The sequence below is a fragment of the Apteryx rowi genome, unplaced genomic scaffold (genome assembly GCF_003343035.1).
Source record: "Apteryx rowi isolate R43461 unplaced genomic scaffold, aptRow1 scaffold_257, whole genome shotgun sequence".
NCBI lineage: Eukaryota > Metazoa > Chordata > Aves > Apterygiformes > Apterygidae > Apteryx > Apteryx rowi.
The window spans coordinates 1,121,752-1,140,907 of record NW_020448941.1 but is presented as its reverse complement, the minus strand read 5'-3'; positions in this window follow the sequence as shown (position 1 = coordinate 1,140,907).

The window sequence follows — 19,156 nt, the reverse complement described above, 5'->3', positions numbered from 1 at the left end:
AGACTTTTTCTCCAACAGATAACCAAAATTCATTTTAAAGTAGTAAAAGTCTAATTATGGTATGATGTCATTTGCATGGACTAACATTAGATTAAGTCAAACAAAGTTAACGAAGGAAACAAAATAGCTGTCTTTCTAGCTGAAATTAATACTTCTAGTACTCTATGTTGAAACAGGTAATATTCTCCTAATCTTTTCTTTGATATGTGCTTTATTTCCATACACACATGTTAGTGCCAGGATATCAATTAATTAGTAAAATAGAGAAGAAAGATCTCTAAGGCTACATTAATATTTAAAAATTCAAATGTCATTGTTCATTACACAGTTCTCTTTAATCTTAACTTTTGCTCCTGGAAGCCGAACCTAGCTTCTTCAAAGACTGTATTGCTCAGGACCCTATGATGCTAATCTGCCTTCAGAGTTCTTCCTGCTTATTCACAGGAATCCACACTAGTTTCAAAAGAGTGAAAACTCTTCAGGTACAAAAGCAGCACAGAAAAGTGACTATGTAAAAAATGGTATCTTCTTACTCCTCATACATCAGAATAGCAGGGCAAGTGAGCTTCCCAGTGTGTTCTTTAGCACACCCTGTGATGCCCAAACTGCTCCCCAGGGACCCCTCAGAGGGCATCATGAATGCTTCCCTGCCCGTTGCCCATGGAAGTCAGGATCACAGAGGACTGGGGGGAGCTGGACTTCCAGATCTCCCCTCAGCATGTAGTCAAGACACTGCCAGGGTGCTCATTCAGAGCCAGAATTTAGGAATCGTTCTTGGATCCCACAGTTTAGATGTAGCCTGCATCTATCCACTTTCTGAGTAGGAGCAGATGCTCACCCCCCACAACCCACTAGAGAAAACACTGATGTGAGAAAATGAACTGAATTCTATTCTGAGCTCTGCTTTATCAATAAAATTCTCTGTTAATAGCACTGGAGCAGAAAAAATCTCATGGGTCATTGAATCTGAGCTCCTTTATCATAGAAACTACACCAGAAAATCTTATTCATAAAATTATCAAGCATGGTCTTAAAATAAGCTAAATTGTTTGTCCCTACCGCTCTCTTGGGAAACTTTTCTAGAACCTCACTATTTGGATGACTGGAAACCTGCTTCTTTTTTCCAGCTTTAATTTATTCACCCTTGGGAATTTTTACTGCAAGCAATGAGGAGCAAGCCAAAAGAGTTTAGTTTAATTCTTAGAACCTGGATGAGCAAAGAAGGAAAGTCACTAGGAACAGGTACCTCTTTTGAGGCAAACAAGTCAGAATTTGAAGGTATAAGAGAAATAAGCATCAGCCGTTCTCATATTCCTCACTGGCAGGTCTTAATTAAATTTTCTGGACCTACATAAACCTATATCTGGTTTGGGTTTATTAGCAGGAATATGATCCTATTATTTAGAACTGGGGGAAGCTGTACTTCTAGCTTTCTTCTCAGCACATAGCCAAGAATATGCACTACAGATTTATGGGTACCAAAGAACTCAGTGATGCTTACAAGGAGCCTCACAGAAAATCTTACATGTAAACCAGTTTGGGAAATGCTCCGATTACAAATGTTAATTATTTTAGTTACAAAAGAAAGGGACGCACATTTTCACAGATGAAAACCTCCATTTTCCAACCAGTTCTAGTTGCATACAGGAAAAAATGAAAAGTCTTCAGTTTAGGTTTAATTTCTGAGTTTACAAGTGACTCAGCCTGCATTCTCACACTGGTCMCTTATCCTCTTTCTGTCTCCATTTCCTCATCTTTAAAATATGGATAAAAATACTTCTGCTTCCCTTGAGTGTTTCTTAAGCTTAATTAATTCAATGCTTATAAAGTGCTTTCTGATCCACAGATGAAAGTGCTACAGATAGCCAAAGGATTCTATCTTATAACGTTTGTAAATAAATAAAACTACACTTTCTAGATTGTAGTTTTAATACAGAATTGGAATGACCTGGCCTCAAGTGATCTTCTCTCATGGAAAAGGCATTGGAAGCCATGTCCGCAGCCAATATTTTCTCCCAGGTCAGTAGTTCTCCCTTGCTTGGGAAATTCAGGAATGTGGCTGTAGGCCAGGCCTGTTTTGCACAAAAGGAGGGAAATGGAGCACCAGGCCAGCACTTGCCAACCAAATCTGTGCTTTTCTCATAGAAAGCTAATGGGAAAATGCATGTGTAAGGCAATGGGGTTTGCTCAGCTGAGAGCTCTGCAGCTGTCCTGCTAGCAAAGGAACGTGACATAGGGGCAGCGAGTTGTACAAGAGCTTGGAGGCCCCTTGTACCTTGAAGGAAGGAGAAGCAGAGGTCCATAACTTTGGCCAGTCTTGTACTTAATGAGGACTACAGCTCTGCTGAACCAGATTGCTTAAGGTAGAAAACAATTTTTGGAGCTGTCACCTCACTACAAGGCAAAAGATGGGAAGCCCAAGACTGGGACCAAGGTTTTTCAACTTAGGGTTAAAGTGTTCACTATGTATTCAGCTGTGAATAGGTGTGGAGTAGTGAAGGGACACGAATCATTGGCCTGTTACTGCTTAACAAGGGTCTATTACTCTCTCAACTGAAAGTGCCCAGGGGACTAGGATGCCCTTCCTGCATTACATCTGTGGAAGTTGGTTTCGCTCCTACACATTATGGTGAAAATTAATCAGAAGACAGCTTCTGGCTAGCCACAATGTTCCTTTAAGATGAATAAATGGTTTGTCATGCAAAAAGGGTGGTCAAGTGGTTAAACTGCTAGTCAGACTTAGGAAGTCCCGATTCAATACCTTATCCCAGTACAGGCATGAGAGTGTTACTCGCATTTTCTGTAGAAGTCCTCATCAGGAAAATGCGAAGTACCTAGCAGTATAATAAGTCACCCTGTCTTTGTGTTTCAGTCCTCCATGTGTAAAATGGGAGACACAGCAAAGGAGTGTCACTGGAGCTCCGAGATACTCAGATGCTAGAGGAAAGAAGGACATACATGTTCCTAAAATAAGCAACAGCCTTGCAGTAGGGCTATTTTGGGACAATAAAGCTGTGCTAGCTAATGCATGTAACTGCTTCCACCACAGAAGCAATGAAATGTATTACAGTTTAAAAATATATATACACAGATACACACTCATGGATGCTAGGTTTCCAAGGCAGATCATTTTGGTTTTTTGACTCCTCAGGCAATAGCATTTAGAAATTCTGGCAGCTACAGGACTGTGATTTTAAAAGGTATATATAACGCTGTGAGTTTGTGTCGGGTAGCTCACAAGTTACAGCATTTCTGGTTGGTAGTTCTAAGGGTAGATCTAGGAGAGGGGACATCAGTTCAGGGGCCACGTTGGGGGTCCTGCGCCCCGGGACCCCACAGTTCTTGCTGTGTGCCAGCCCTTCTTGCTGCCCCACAGCTGGTGAGAGGGAGGCAAGTACCAGGGTGAGGTACAAAACAAGCAGTGGTGCGATGAATAAACAGCGATGGTGATATCCCTGTCTCATTTTAGTTAACTTCTGGCTGAAGCTTTAAACACTGGACTTCATCACCCAATGTACCTGGTGGTGGCTTATACCATTCTGTAGGTCTTACTTTTTATAAGTGCCTCTGAATGATAAAAGTTTTGAAATATATGGCTATAGAATAAAGAGCATTTGGGGCACATATATAGCTTATGGCTGTTTGCCATGGTTAAAGTCTGTACAATCACTCTTTCTTGTCAGATATATCCATGCCCCAGAGACCATACCATAATCTAGGCAGCAGGGGGAAAAGAGGACTTGAGACAGAATCGCTGAGCTTGTGAACACTTCCATAAAACCTTCAGTGAAAGGAGAAAAGAGCAATTCACGAGGCTTGCTGAATATATATGAATGTGGAAAAAAGTCTGGCATCCAAGCATCATCACCTAGAAATAGTTTAGGTACTTATTTAGATGTGGACCTAGCAATAGGTCTTGTGTTCAACATAGAGATTCAAGTCTGATTTGATTAAGTAGCCCAGAATCTCACCTTATAAGCTGGTCTGAAATCTTGCAATGGATGTGTGTGCACACAAATACTCATATGATATGAGTTATTTTGTGACGCTGTTTAAATTAGAAATGTCACAGTGATGTTCACTTCCCTTTAAGTCCATGAAAAGATGTAGAAATTAGAGGACTGTGAAAAGTCAGTGTTAAGAATTAACCATGCTTTTCCAAATATCAAATTTGTGTTAAACTGCTTTAAGTTATTCCGATTCATTTGCTCTTATTTATAGGTAATTCCCATGCTTCTTCACCAGTAAAAAAAGGGTATGTGTACGAGCAAGATAAATTATTAGACTGAATTGCTGCAATCATAATAATTTTCACTCAGGGCTCAACTCTGAAAGGTGCTGAGCACCATACCCTGATGCAACAAAACACCAAACTATGCACTTGAAGCTAAGAGGATAAATGTGCTCACAGAGATCAGTGTAATATATAGTAAAATTACAGATAATTGGAATGACTTGGATAACAAAAAAACCTACTCAAATCTTTATTCCAAAACTGAAATAACTACCTAGAGTTCAATAAAAACAGGAAACTTTTCCCTCTACTATCTTTTTTCACGCTTTCACTGAACTTACCCAGATCCAAATAGGCCTGCATTTTATGGATTGGACAGTGCCCAATAACTATGGGAATTAAAAGATAATAATGTGCTAAAACACTGACTGCCAGAGCTAGACAGACACAAGGGACAAGAAGAAATGTTCTTCCTGACTATCCAGCTGCTTTAAATTCAGCTGAAATTCAGTCTCTTTCTGAGAAATCAAGTGAAAATGGCTTGCACTGAGCGAGGCTGACCCGCCTGCTCGCTTGGGAGGCACTCAGCCAACCAACGACATGGAAGAAGTGACACGTGCTTTTTAAGGAGGGCGCCAGATTGCTTCCCATGCCAAGATATGTTGAGCATGGGGAATGGGTGGGATGCTAAGGAGCCCATGGCGATTCTCCGATGATGCTGGCCCTCACTCAGGCTCTCTCATCACGGGGTGCTCTGACTTGCAAGAACTGGACAGGGCCCTTGCAGGGCCAGAGCCAGATGAGAATTGATGGAGTGGAGCTTCTTCCCTTCTCCAGCTTTGCTTCCTTTAACATGCTGAGAACTCCCCATTGCCACACCGACTGGCCCAAAAGGGATGAGTGGTCTGAGAACTAGCCCTGATTCTTCAGCACCTAGAATAGTTAGCTAGACCTTGGACTTTTCCACATTTTCCAACCTTAACACGGAAGTACTGCAAATGCTAATGTTAAGGCAAACCCGTATTTTAACAGGAGCTGCTGCAATCTTTCCCATGTACCCCATTTCTACCAACCAGGCTCAGCCTTCAGTATTCTGTGGGCAGAAGCTGGAGAGGGCCAAGAAAATTGCAGAAAGCCTCTACAGATGATTTGTGGGCAAACCATTGCTAATTCACATAGAGCGCCTAGGTTTTTTTGTATGATTGCCTTTTCAGTCAGGCCACAGGGCTCCACATGGAACAAACACTGGATTAGCATCACAGGGGATGTACAATCAACAGTCAGCAAGGTTGAGGAAAGCAGATACCGTTTATCTCATTGGAACCTCTTTTACATTACGATGACCTGAATATAATGACACCAGTTGCATACATCAGCTGACATGCAATCTCTCCAGTAACTCTGACTGTCTCTCAGAGCACTGAACTTACAATTTAACCAAGAAGACATCAGCCCTTAAATCATCTTCTGCAAAGCATGGAAACATACAAGTTCTTTTAGGTAATAAAATCTGGTTTTATAGGGCCTCTTTGTTAGGCATGTTGAATCTAGTATACCCACGTCCTGAAAACTTTACTGGCTTACTTGCTTTGTGTAAAGTAGCACAACACAGCTGCTCTTTATGGACTGAAACTTTTACCTGGCACTGAATTGATCCTTGGCTTGATTTTACAAAGCTGTGGAAAACCTCAACCTGTGATTATTTTATTAGCTTTAAAAATGATTTTTGTTTTCACATACCTTTAGTACCCTCTATTTGTGCTAGGGAGCTAGCTGCATAATTTCTCTGTGTTGATTCGGAAACAATTCTTTCTGCTGTAAGATCCATGTGTGTGCTTGTAGCATGGAAAGTTCCAGTTTTTGATTCAAATACTGCCATTCAATTAGATATGGACATTTCGACTTCAGTCTGGCAAAAACACCACAGTGATTACCCAACATCATAGATGCTTTATCTGCACACAAACCCTCCAGATGCTCATGCTGTCACATACATACTGTTGAAGGCTGTCCAGAAATGCTCCAAGATCCTAAAAGCATTTACAAAAATCAAGCTTAACTGCACTCAGCAGTGGAGAAATCACACTGAAATATGATGAGAGAGATGACACCGCAATGAAAGTAATGACAACAACAGGCACCAGCCAGAGTCAGCACATTTGGACCCCAGGATCCACACAAGATGAAGACAAGGAGCTCAGGGAGGAAAGGGATTTCCAAAGATCCTAGTTGTTTTGCTTTTCATTTCTGACAACCAATAGGTCATTTGACTTTAAAGAAAGGCAAGAATAGGTTCAAAGCATTTAGGGTCTGACTTGAGGCTCTCTGTAATAAGAAAGAAATTACCATTGACTGTATGCGGGGCTGGATGCATCATAGTAAGTTTCTTTGAGAAAACATCAATTAAAAGAAGATCATAAAACACGTTAAAGTACCAAATTTCATGTGGAAAAATGCATTTTCTAAAGCTTTAATTTTCACACAAGTTTTAATTTTGCTTGTAGCCCTTTCTGTTTGTTTGAAATTTTGCTAGTGTCCATGACCTAGAGCTTACAGAATGAAGCTTTGTTATGTTCAGCTTAAGTAATATCCATCATAGACATGCCCCCAGCTTTGCCCAGATGAGATTCTRTATTTCTTAGGCCCCTCAGAAAAAGACAGCAGCCTCACCTTCACAAGCAAAGAGGAAAAAAGCACCTGCCATCATGACACCTCAGAGCAAGATATAAGGAAGAAATAAATTGTTGCCTGGATCCATCCATGGGGAACAAGCAGCTGCTACTGAGGCTTCTCTGCAGGAAAAGACACCACCACCACAGGAATTTCCCTGCAGCAACCAAAATAACCCCCAAACTCTTCCCCTGAGATGGCGCTTCTGTCCAAGCCACTTTCAGTGGAGGAATGGAGCAGTCCATTGTCACACTCAGCACCAGCTATAGTGAGAGAGGAATTTTCTTCTTCCACTCCTACCATTTCCTAAGTTCTGCTTCTGTCAGGGGAAAGGGCTGTGGAGCATTCCCCAGGCCATCAGCAAGGAAGGGTGGGGTTTGCAGTGGGAAGGAAGCAATGAGCAATCAAAATCAGTCAAATCATGTCAGAGCAGTGCTCGTAGGAGTTTGGGGAATTACAAGGGGTTTATTTCAAAATTCCTTTCAATGCAATGTGCTGAGAGAGAAATAACATCTGATGGAAACTCCAATTCAGCAAAATATTAAGCAGGTACTTAATGTAAAGTTAAATATAAAATAAAAATAAATTGAAATCAAGTATAATCCACAAGTTTCCCAAGAGTCCTTTCAACTATTTCTTTACATGGATTTATTGCTTACCTGACTCAAGAAAGCATTGTACCCAAACTATTCCCATCCTTCTCTTCTAGAAATGTGCCAAAATCCTATTTTTTGCAGAAAGTTGCTTTAGTTAAAAAAAAACAAAAAAAAACAAAAAACCAAATCTTTTCCACCCTCCTGCTTATGGAGATATTGTGGGATTATATCATGGATTTAAAGAGATGCTTACAATTACACAAGTGTTTTCCTGAATCAGAGCTTGGAAGATAAAACTGGGAATAGTGGTAGAAGGCTAACTATAACCCACTGAAGTCACTGGAGGTGGCCTGGCCTGGCCATTGCTGAATCTGGTCTGGTGTGCATGTATTCAAGGGTTTGTTTCGAATGCACAAGATTATAGACCATCAAATAGACAGAATTAGTACACTTAGATATATTCTTATCTCAGAACACTGTGCTCAGGTTCTACAGTAGTAAGTATGATAAAATTGCTCAGATTCATCAATGCCATCCCATATTCTTTAGATGTACGGAGAAAAAATACCTTCCAAAGCAAGAATAATAAGTTCTGGATCTGAAAAATATTTAGCTCCCAAGATAGTACTGATGCACGAAGATAAGAAGCATTACTGAGAAGAATGTTAACCTGACCAACTTCATGTTAGTCCAAGGGTGGGAAACCTTTTCCTTGCTGAGGGTCAAAGAGGCCTTTTGAGCCCCGTTAACGCTCACCTTATCTAAAAATAAAACAAAAAGACTCCCATAACACGGAATTAAGTCACAGGTCACAGCCAGCCAACAGCCAATATTTCCTATCCCTGCCCTAGACTAAACTTTGTGGAGCATGAACTTTATCTTCTTGTACATAACTGTAAAGCCTTATGCACATATATATCACACTGTGAAAACTGCAGTTTCCATAGTGGAACACGATAGATTCTGAAATGGTCCACGCTTTTTTCTTCCTAAGTACTATTCTGCTCATAGCCTTGTTTATAGAATGCAACCCGTAAAGACTTTCTGCAGACTAAGAAAAAGCATGATTTAATGATTTAACTAACACACCGAGTTTCAGGATGAGCAGCAAGAATTGTTCTACTCTTCCCTGACATAATTCCATTATTTCCCTCATTTGCAAAATGAGAAAAATAGTGCTCATTCTTCCTTCACATTTCACTAGGCCGCTGGGAAGACCATACATACAGTATGCTGAATATGCAAAATAGTATTTAACTGCAATATTCGATCTTTTATTCAATAAGAGGAAAAATATGTTCCTTTAAATTCTAGTTTTACCTGAAAATTATTTGCTTCAGGAAATTTGTTTCTGGCACTTTCAAAAACTATGCTGTGTGATAACTTTGCTTTAGTCTCATCATTTATTGGTTTGTTAAGCCATTTCATTTAGTGTTAATGATGCAAACCATCTTTTTTAATGCTTTGATGCTGCCCAACATATTATTGCTTTGGTCTGCAGAACAGGGCACTTTTTTAATACCTCTGTTTTTTAAACATTATCATTATTTAATTTTTATTACATAAGTTTTACAAAAATGCTGCTTCAGAACAAGTAATTTATAGATTAACTAATACCACAGCAGCTTTTAAAAATCACTGCAGTGTTCCAGAGCATTGGCCTAAGACATCACAGTAAGAATTTTATAAGCTCTCATACTTGGGACAAATACTGTAATTTATGACACTACAATGCGCCTCTCACAGCCAAACCCAGCACAGTGCAACGTAGTGCCACCACGGCATCACCACACTGGAATGTTGGATTTATTTATAAGAGAATGTTCTAGAGAGAAGTTTTCCAAAGAACGAGACAGAGTAGCTTTGGGGGTAACCTTTACTTGAACAAAGCTCCTCGTTCAATGCAAAGAGAAAGTGACTCTCCTCATTCTTTCAGGACTGCTGACAGTAAAAACTGAGGCTGGAGCAAGCAGCAAGGGCAAGCTGAGCAGCTTCAGTAAAAGGCTGCAACCCTCTTTTATGACTGCTACTAACCTGCTGGTGGGGCATCAGTGGGACTACACTGACATTTCAGCAACACTTTCCAATACAGAATCACCAACAAAAACAGCCCCTTATCTGTTACTAGAGGTAAGACCAAGCCCTTGCAACTTTACATGGGAGAAAGAAATGAGAACAGGTTAAAAAAACAGAATTCTTGCATGGTGGCATAGGAATGTACCAGAGCTACTTGGCTTACCACAGCTACTTAGACTGTAGTCCCCAAGCCACCAAGCTCACAACACTACCACTACCTGCATGTTAGCTTCAGCTAGACATTTCCTTGTACTTGAGCAGGCCTTCAACGTCAGCAGGTAATTATAAAACCTCTTTGGCAACAGAATTGCTGTGGCATGCTTCAGACCTGTTGTTCTGACTGCATTTATTCCTTTCAGGCAGGTGGCAATGGCACCATAGACTGACAGCGCTGGTTTAACACTGTGGCCGACATTTCTTATGTAATCATCTTTGAAAGGCCCTGGAGAACAGGAGAGGTGCCTGAAGGCTGGAAGAAAGCCAACGTCACCCCAGTCTTCAAAAAGGGCAAGAAGGAGGACCCAGGGAACTACAGGCCAGTCAGCCTCACCTCCATCCCTGGAAAGGTGATGGAGCAGCTCATCCTGGAGGCCATCTCCAAGCATGTAGAGGACAAGAAGGTGATCAGGAGTAGTCAGCACGGCTTCACCAAGGGGAAACCATGCTTAACCAATCTGATAGCCTTCTACGAGGGAATGACTGGCTGGGTAGATGAGGAGGGGAGAGCAGTGGATGTTGTCTACCTTGACTTCAGCAAGGCTTTTGACACTGTCTCCCATAACATCCTCAGAGACAAGCTCAGGAAGTGTGGGTTAGATGAGTGGACAGTGAGGTGGATTGAGAACTAGCTGGATGGCAGAGCTCAGAGAGTTGTGATCAGTGGCACAGAGTCTAGTTGGAGGCCTGTAGCAGCGTCCCCCAGGGGTCAGTACTGGGTCCAGTCTTGTTCAACTTCTTCATCAATGACCTGGATGAAGGGACAGAGCGCACCCTCAGCAAGTTTGCTGAAGATACCAAACTGGGAGGAGTGGCCGATACCCCAGAGGGCTGTGCTGCCATTCAGAGAGACCTGGACAGGCTGGAGAGGTGGGCGGAGAGGAACCTCATGAAGTTCAACAAAGGCAAGTGCAGGGTCCTGCACCTAGGGAGGAATAACCCCATGCACCAGTACAGGTTGGGGGYTGACCTGCTGGAAAGCACCTCTGCGGAGAAGGACCTGGGAGTGCTGGTGGACACCAAGTTAAGCATGAGGCAGCAATGTGCCCTGGCGGCCAAGAAGGCCAATGGTATCCTGGGGTGCATCAGGAAGAGTGTTGCCAGCAGGTCGAGGGAGGTGATCCTCCCCCTCTACTCAGCCCTGGTGAGGCCACATCTGGAGTACTGCGTCCAGTTCTGGGCTCCCCAGTACAAGAGGGATGTGGCACTACTGGAGCAAGTCCAGCGAAGGGCTACAAAGATGATTAGGGGACTGGAGCATCTCTCTTACGAGGAAAGACTGAGAGAGCTGGGCCTCTTTAGCCTGGAAAAGAGAAGGCTGAGGGGGGATCTTATCAATGTGTACAAGTATCTGAAGGGAGGGTGTCGAGAGGATGGGRCCAGACTCTTTTCAGTGGTGCCCAGCGACAGGACACAAGGCAACGGGCACAAACTGAAACACAGACAATTCCATCYGAAMATGAGGAAATACTTTTTCACTGTGAGGGTGACAGAGCACTGGAACAGGTTGCTCAGAGAGGTTGTGGAGTCTCCTTCTCTGGAGATATTCAAAACCCACCTGGATGCAATCCTGTGCAACGTGCTCTAGGTGACCCTGCTTGAGCAGGGGAGTTGGACTAGATGATCTCCAGAGGTTCCTTCCAACCTCAGCGATTCTGTGATTGTCATCCCCTCGGCTCTCAAGCATGTGATCCTCCCCCCAAAAAGTATCAATAACAAACTAGACCCAAGACTTAGCTCAACTGTGTATGAACAGAACTGGCCTGAATGTCACAAACATTGTCACTACTAAAGAAAGTGGGAGAAACACTTCTGAAAATGGTCAGCATGTTTGTATTTAGGTGTCTCATTTAGAAGCCTGATTTGAAGGGTGCAAAAATGAAAATTGGGCCATTGTTATATGGTCACTTAATTCAGGTATGAATCCACACTGCTGCTGGAAGAGACAGTCCCGTTTTCAGCCAGGGGTTCCTGCTTCACCACTTGCGGCAACGCTGGCGATCACATGGCCACAGCTCAGAGAACTGATCTCACCGCAGCGCGACTCACCCCAGAGGAAGAACAGCTCCCTCGACTTGAGCTTGAGCCCAAGGGAGGCAGCGCAAACAAGGGGCAGGAAGGTGCGTGGAATTTTTCTGGCAACAGTAGAGGTTCCTACTGGTGGAAATGACTGCTTAATTGTGGCTTCTGACCCTAGACGTAAGGCAAAGAGATGCAACACAACCTGAGCTAATTTAATGCTATCAAGTCTCCAAAATCAAAAGGATCCCACTTCCCCCACTCCCACATATGCACTCACGCCTCTTCCCTTGCCCTCCGTTTGGTGGTCATCTCRACTCTCAGTAAGTCTGTTAAACTCCCTGAAGTATATGAAAACCAGCCCTGAAAAATGAGTGAACAGTTTTCTGCTGGGCGAAGAGCTGGGTTAGAACAACCACACAGTAAGCTGAGATAAGACTCACAGCCAGTGCAAGACAGAGACAGAGATAACCTAACCTGGGGGAGAGGAGAAACAACACTACCCCATTTCAAAGTCAAGAAGCTTTAGGTTAGCTCAGCAATACCCAGTAACTTCACCCTAACAGTTGCAATGATTACCTTCAAAATACAGGCCATAGGGCAGAGATTACATAAAAGCTTAATGATGACAAATTATATTTTCACATCTTAAGTATTCAGTTGTTAACTATTTTAGTAGAATCGGCAAGCTAAGGTGTTTATCTGCTGGTGGTGACTTCTCCCCTGGGTGAATTTCTATTAAGCCTCTTCAAGTGTAGAGTGGAGAGTGTTGAATTTAAGTCTCTGTCACCACATCCTAAGTCCTCTCAAACTGGAAGAAGAGGTGCATTTCCAGCCCACTTTCCAGAAGGGCTGAGTAGTCACGATATGATAGGAGGTTTGTGGGGCTGCAAAACTCTTCTGCTGATTAACACGGGAGGTCAGAACAGAGAGGCCTCATTAACCAAAGGATAAAAGACCATGTTTGTCATTCTCAGTTGAAGAGGTGATAAGGGCAGATTTCAGAGGCCAACTCTTAAACCTGCTAGCTATGGAGAAAGTGTAAATTTTCTTTACCTTTTGCTGAAAGGGCGACAAACTCCTCTACCTTGCTATGATGGCTGTGTACGAGTATGCACACAGGTAATTAATTAGTGCTGACTTGCTGACCGGTGGGACAGCCATTCCCCATCTTACTGTGTGACAAGCAGCTCGCATGCTGGCACCTTCAAGCTCAGGTTTGATTTTGTTGTTAAGCAGCTGTACCAGAGAAGGGATGATGCTCTTGGTACACTGTATATTCCCTATTTAGGACAAGATAAAGACATGCCATTTCAAAGTACCCAAAAAAGTCATCCAACACCCCACTGTCCCCTCTTTAGCAATTAGCTTCTATCTTTCTGCACAAGCTTCTACAAGAAAGAGATGCAGGGTTTCTTGGAAACTGGGGGGCAGGAATAGTAGAAACAGAACTGAATATGAAAGTTGCATGTGGGAAATCGAATAGAGCTAGAACTGGAGTAGGACAGAGGCTGTTGGGGAAAACAGGATTAGCAGTGTTTCCCTACTGCTTACAATCAAGGCCTATGCCCTGCTTTACGCCATTTCCTCTCATTACTGAAAGGATTTAGGCAGAACTTACAGCCCTGATTCTAGACAGTGCTTAGAATCTCTAGAAATGGCTATATGTTAAATAAGAAAACAGCCTAACTTGTTCTTTTAGCTTTTGGATGACTAAGGCGATGGCCCTGTTCTTCAACAGGAATTAGAAACAGAGATGCTTTTCAGTGTTGTCAGCTAAAAAGTGTTAAGCTCCCCATGGTGCAGCTTATGAGATTTTGCAGATTGTCTGTAACATTTAGCCTAGCACTACTGAAGGCAAGTTCCCTTAATAAGCTAATAAATTCTTGTGAATGACCTTCTTACCTCTTATTAAAATGTGTGAGCTCAAACAAGTAAGACAGAACAAATTACATTCCCCACTGACCTGGAAGGAAACAATGAATGCAGATTTCCCCCCAGCTCCCACCCAATTTCCATTTGTCCTTGTTCTGACTCAGTTTCTGTCGTCCACATTAGTGTTGCCCTTAGCTGCTGTTCACTAGAAAGGCTGGAGTGGGACAGAACTGGAACCTTATAGAGGGGACATCAAACGCAGTGCCCTTGAGAGGCTGCGTTTCATATAACCTTTGGCTGGAGTATAAGAATGTAAATCTGGAGAGACTGCAGCTGTATTTTCGACCACAAGATGGTGCCAAAAGTGCTCGCTATGTAGCGATGCTTATTCAAAATACCTACCAAAGAAGGCAGCTGGCAAAGCTTTGCTTTGCCCAAGTCCTTATCGCTAAAATTACTGAGAATAGACGAACTGAAAATTAATGAATAAATCAACCATAATTGATAAGCATCACATACACAATTCTTCATTTCTCTCCACAATCTCAGGAAAACACTGGATTTCTTTCTCCTAGTCCTTTTTCCTCATTATTGCTGCAGCCCCAACATACAGAAGCTGTRTACCTTTAGTTATATCAAACATCCTTAAAACCATATTCTCCCCCTACCATCAGTGCCATTAAAACAACACATTAAAAATGTGTTTTGATTAAGTTGACTTAATTAAATGATGGCAGTTAAAATGACATTGAAACGACTAAAATTAAATCTTCTCTTCTATGTGGATTACAAATGACCATCTTCCTCAGAATTGTCATGTCAGAATGACATTGCTACCAGACTGCAGTGCTGCATACAGGAAAGGACATTTGCAAGATACCTTTCTAAAAATCAGCTATGATCACTGAAGGCAAAGAGATCACTCAAGGAATGAGAAAGCAGTAAAGGCATTAGGCAGGAGAGGCGTAATCCTCTTCGTGGTCTTTCCACTGATCTGCTGTAGGCCTTTGGCAAGTTGATCACCTCACCAGTACTCTATTCCAGTCACCAATACTATTTAGACTGCAGACTTTGCAGGATGGGGACTGCCTTCTACAAAATGCATGTACAGTGGCACGCTGACCTTCTGTAGAGCCTTTAGGTTCTGACAAAGTAATAGACAAGGGTGTAGAGAGAACTGTTATGAAACACAGAGGATCAACATGAGCTGTATTACAAGATCACAGTTTTGACATTGAAACATTTGTATACAAATTCTCTTTATATGTAGAACATATAGAGCCCAGCATAAAGGAACCTAAAAATGGGCTGCTTATGCRTATTTTGAGGCTTTAACTATAGCTCAATTCCACAGATGAGAAAGCCAGTAATCCTTTTCAAGACTAGAAAGTCAGCTATTTACTGACAGAAGTAGAAGAGAAATGCACCTCTCCTTCCTTTCAAACAGGTTTGGAAGGCAACTCTGCTTTCTAGAGTTTTCTATTCAACTTAAGATTTGAATTTTCATGAAATCAGCTCTGATGTAGCCTAAGATTTAGCTCAGTAATCAGAGGGAGGGGGTTATTTTAGTTTTTGTTGACTTCTTTAGAAATTATTTGAGCTGCCTTGATTCATTCAGTCTTGCAATACAGATCTGCAGAACAACACTATTTCTGCTTACCTAGAGTCTGCGAACAGGGACAGAGAAGCTGAAACCACAAAGCAATTCAATGGCAGGGGCTAACAACTTTTCCCATTGGACCCGTTTGTCCAAGTTGCAAATGCTACAAATGGCCAAGCTGGGCTTCCAAACAATTGTCTCACTGCTTGGTCTCCCAGCGTGTCAGCAGTCCAAAAACTAACTGCTTGACAGAAGAGTTGTTGTTCTGTCTAACTGTATGGCATTAGGCATGTGTTCTATTAGTATGCTAAGACCACAAAGCATCACAGAAGATAGTGTTTTATATTTTCAATTTTATTTTAAAAGCTCATTCTTAGTTTTTGAGCATAAATTTTCTATGACACTGTAAAGCCTAATTTCAAAGGGGATACAGCTCCCTGTGTGTGCTCCTGCACCTATTCACTCCAATTGGCGGCTGGCACTGGGAAGCCCTTGCTTCCCATAGGATATGACCAGCCTGGTGCATGCACTGGCTAGGCAAGTGCTCTCCAGTTAGAGCACCATTTTGTAAATGATGGTTGAGACAATTTACTCTTACTCTGCTAGCAACTGCACTAGATTCAGGAGTGATACAGTGACACCAAATAACACAATAGCCCAGTACACATGGCTCTTTGACTTAGCCTTTTTCCTCATATTCCCTCTTCTCCTGTCATTTTATCTTCAACACTGTTACTAGAGAAAGGACTCTAGGCAAAGGCAGCATCTAAACACCATATGAGCAATTCCTGTCCAAGATTTTTTTGCATAGCACACTACTAAAAGGGCCAGCGGACACTGGTATTTTGCCTACAGCAGGCACTCTTGCTTTTCTGACTGCCATTAGCAGCATATAGCTCTATAAAAAAAATTATTTCTGACCCAATGTGTATATTGTCTCATATTTTTACTTGCCCTGAGAAGAAGCTGAAAATGAAATCAATATAATAAGATAATTTTCTGTGTGGAGATTTTGTCACAAGTTTTGGTTATGGACTTACAAAATTCACCCCCTTAGAGCCACAGCTGGGATCTAAATTAAGCCTAAAGAAAAAGGCTAGAACCCTGCCAGTCTTTAAATTGATAGTATTACTCTGTGATACTCGGCTTTACTAACATACTGACACCCAACGAGCACCAAGAACCAGTGTACAGTGTTAGTGAGATTTGACTGTTTCATAAAAAAACATTGCTTCTGCTTGTTATTTTCCCAAGGAAGAAAAGAAGATGAGAACAGGAAAACAGAAGATAGAAGTGAAAGATTTCTTTTCAAACTCTGTTTCCATTGTGATTTCAAGAAGAAAAGCAACTCAAATAGCAGAAAAGGAATATAAGAATATACAAACTCAAAACTTTTCTGTTTCTGGTATTGTAGTATTGCCTCTAACAAGAGTTCAGAAGAWGGGGAATGTGACCCCTAAAGACTCAGAAACCCAGTTCTCTCTGCAAACAGGGAAAAACTAAGCTGACATTCTTCGGTTGTAGTACAACATCCAGAGTGGATGCTTTATGAAAAATAGTGTCAAGATAATCATAATAAAATTTCAAATGAGTGCAAGGTGTTCAGATTTACAACACAAAAAAAGATAGTAACATAGATATAAGACAAAAAGCTTCTTAAAACAGTCTTATTTACCCCATCCTCTTCTTTCCCATTACATGCATCATATTTGTAAGAAATCCTTGATTTAGATGAAGGCGAAAAACACAACACAACACAGAACTCTTCTCACACACTCCTTTCCCTGTTTTGTGCTATCCACGACATTTCTATCTAAAACCTCATCACATCCATCCATAATGCCCTCTAGCAGCTTTACAAACCTACTGCTTTGAGCCATTCTTCTTATTTCCATCAACATTTCAGGTGTAAACCCAGTCTGAATGGGGGGGAGGGATGGCTATGCAGTTCTACAGCTGCTACCATGACAGGCAAGCCAGAGTGTACCCATACCCAATTTTACAAAAGCTATGTTATGTGGTGCTGGTTTTGTGATGCACTATGGAGAGTAAAGGAAAAGCATGTATAATTTGAAGTGCTCATCATAACTTGGTAGGAATTGAGTATTAGAGTACTCTAAACATATGACCTATTTTACATATTTAAAGTATCACTCCACTGACAATAGTTGGAGCAGTCGCTCCTCTCCATTTATGCAAATCTAAATTATTGGTCTCAAGTTGGATGTCTCACAGACAAGGAATACACTTTTTTTGACACCTATGAAAAGTCTGATTTAAGTGATTTACCCATCATCATAGCGTATCATGTGGCAGAGGCAGGGATATAACTTCACTCTCTTAAACACTGTTTAGCTGTTGTTCCCATGTTTTCCTTTTACTACCTGCCATTCACCAACTTGCTTACTACAAGGGCTGAGTTTCCTAGGTGTAGCCTCTTTTTCTGTCCAGAAACATTGCTCAGGCAGATTTTTCAGGCATTTCTATAGTTGGCTGGAATTTCTAGCTATATAGCAGAATAGCTCTGGTCAGTCATATGGCCAGTAATCCCCTGGCACATCCAGCACATGCACACAATCTTGCCATATGGATGCAACACAGTTGCTATGCTCCAGCAAAGCAGATAAAATGCTCCTGAGCACTGCTGGATTTCCTGTGAACATGCACATATTGTTTTCAGAGACATCCAGGACAGAAATAAGACAGTCTTAATTATGGGGGGGGGGGGTCCCCACTTCCACAGTAAAGTAGGGATCTCAAATTCCTGTCCTATGCAACTGCAATTCACACTCAAAACACAGTTCTGCCTCAACCTGCAGAGTCTCTTCCAGATCCCCAAGTCTAGTAAGGTACAAAAACCCCAAGAAATGTACTTGCAGCTCGGTCCACCTCAGCCTGTTACTGCAACACGACACATACACCGAACAGCATGCATCCCACACCCTGTGTCCCTTACAAGCAGGAACAAACAGCAAAAGCAAAATGCAGAACATGGCTGGGGCAGGGAGCACCAACATTGCTTGTTTTCGGTAGCAAACTTGAATGGAAGCGGGCAGGAATTTTCCAGCCAAACACATCTTGGCTTCTCTCCTTTACCATTCACTTGCCGGTTTAAAAAAAAACAAATGAAGACCTCGAAATTAGCTTCCTCCATAAATATCCAAACCACGAGTTGCAGGGAGAGGCCCAGCTCACTGACTCCATTGCTTTGCTGGTCATTCAGGAGTGAAGTGATGAGAGGCAGGTGACAAGACATAAATGCAGAAACCCAAAAAGGCAAATCTAATTTCCAACCCCGCTGAAGGGAGACACAGACGAGGGGGCAAAAAACGGCCAACCGCCACCTGAACAACCCTCCCCTCCCCCCACCTCCACCCGCGCTGAAGGGACTAACACCCCTTCGCGGCGTGCTTTCCCCTCTCCTCCGTATCTCCTCAGCCGCATCGCCGGAGGGGCGGAAGGGAGGCGGAGGCAGAGGTCGAGGCCGAGGCTGCCCGCACGGGCAAGRCCACACAACGGAGGGGCTCCGCGTCGCCTAGGTGCGAAGTGGACGGGGCGAGCAGCTCTTGTTCTCTGAATGGATCATTTAACTGTCAATCAAAGCTATTTCCCCCCGCTGAGGCTGCCCGGTCAAACCGCGCCGCCTGCGAATGCCGTCACGGTCACACTGTTGAGCGATGGGAGGGGCAAGGCCCCGATCCCTCGCACTCCGATTGGTCTCATCAGCTGTCAACTCGCTCGGGCGAGGCTCCGCCTCTTTATCTCTCCCCTCCGAAAGTGCAGGGGGGAGAAATGCTGCAGAGATCTCTCGCCATCTGATTGGCCAAGTTGAAGCGCTACTCAAGTCAAGACTCCGCCTCCGGCGGAACA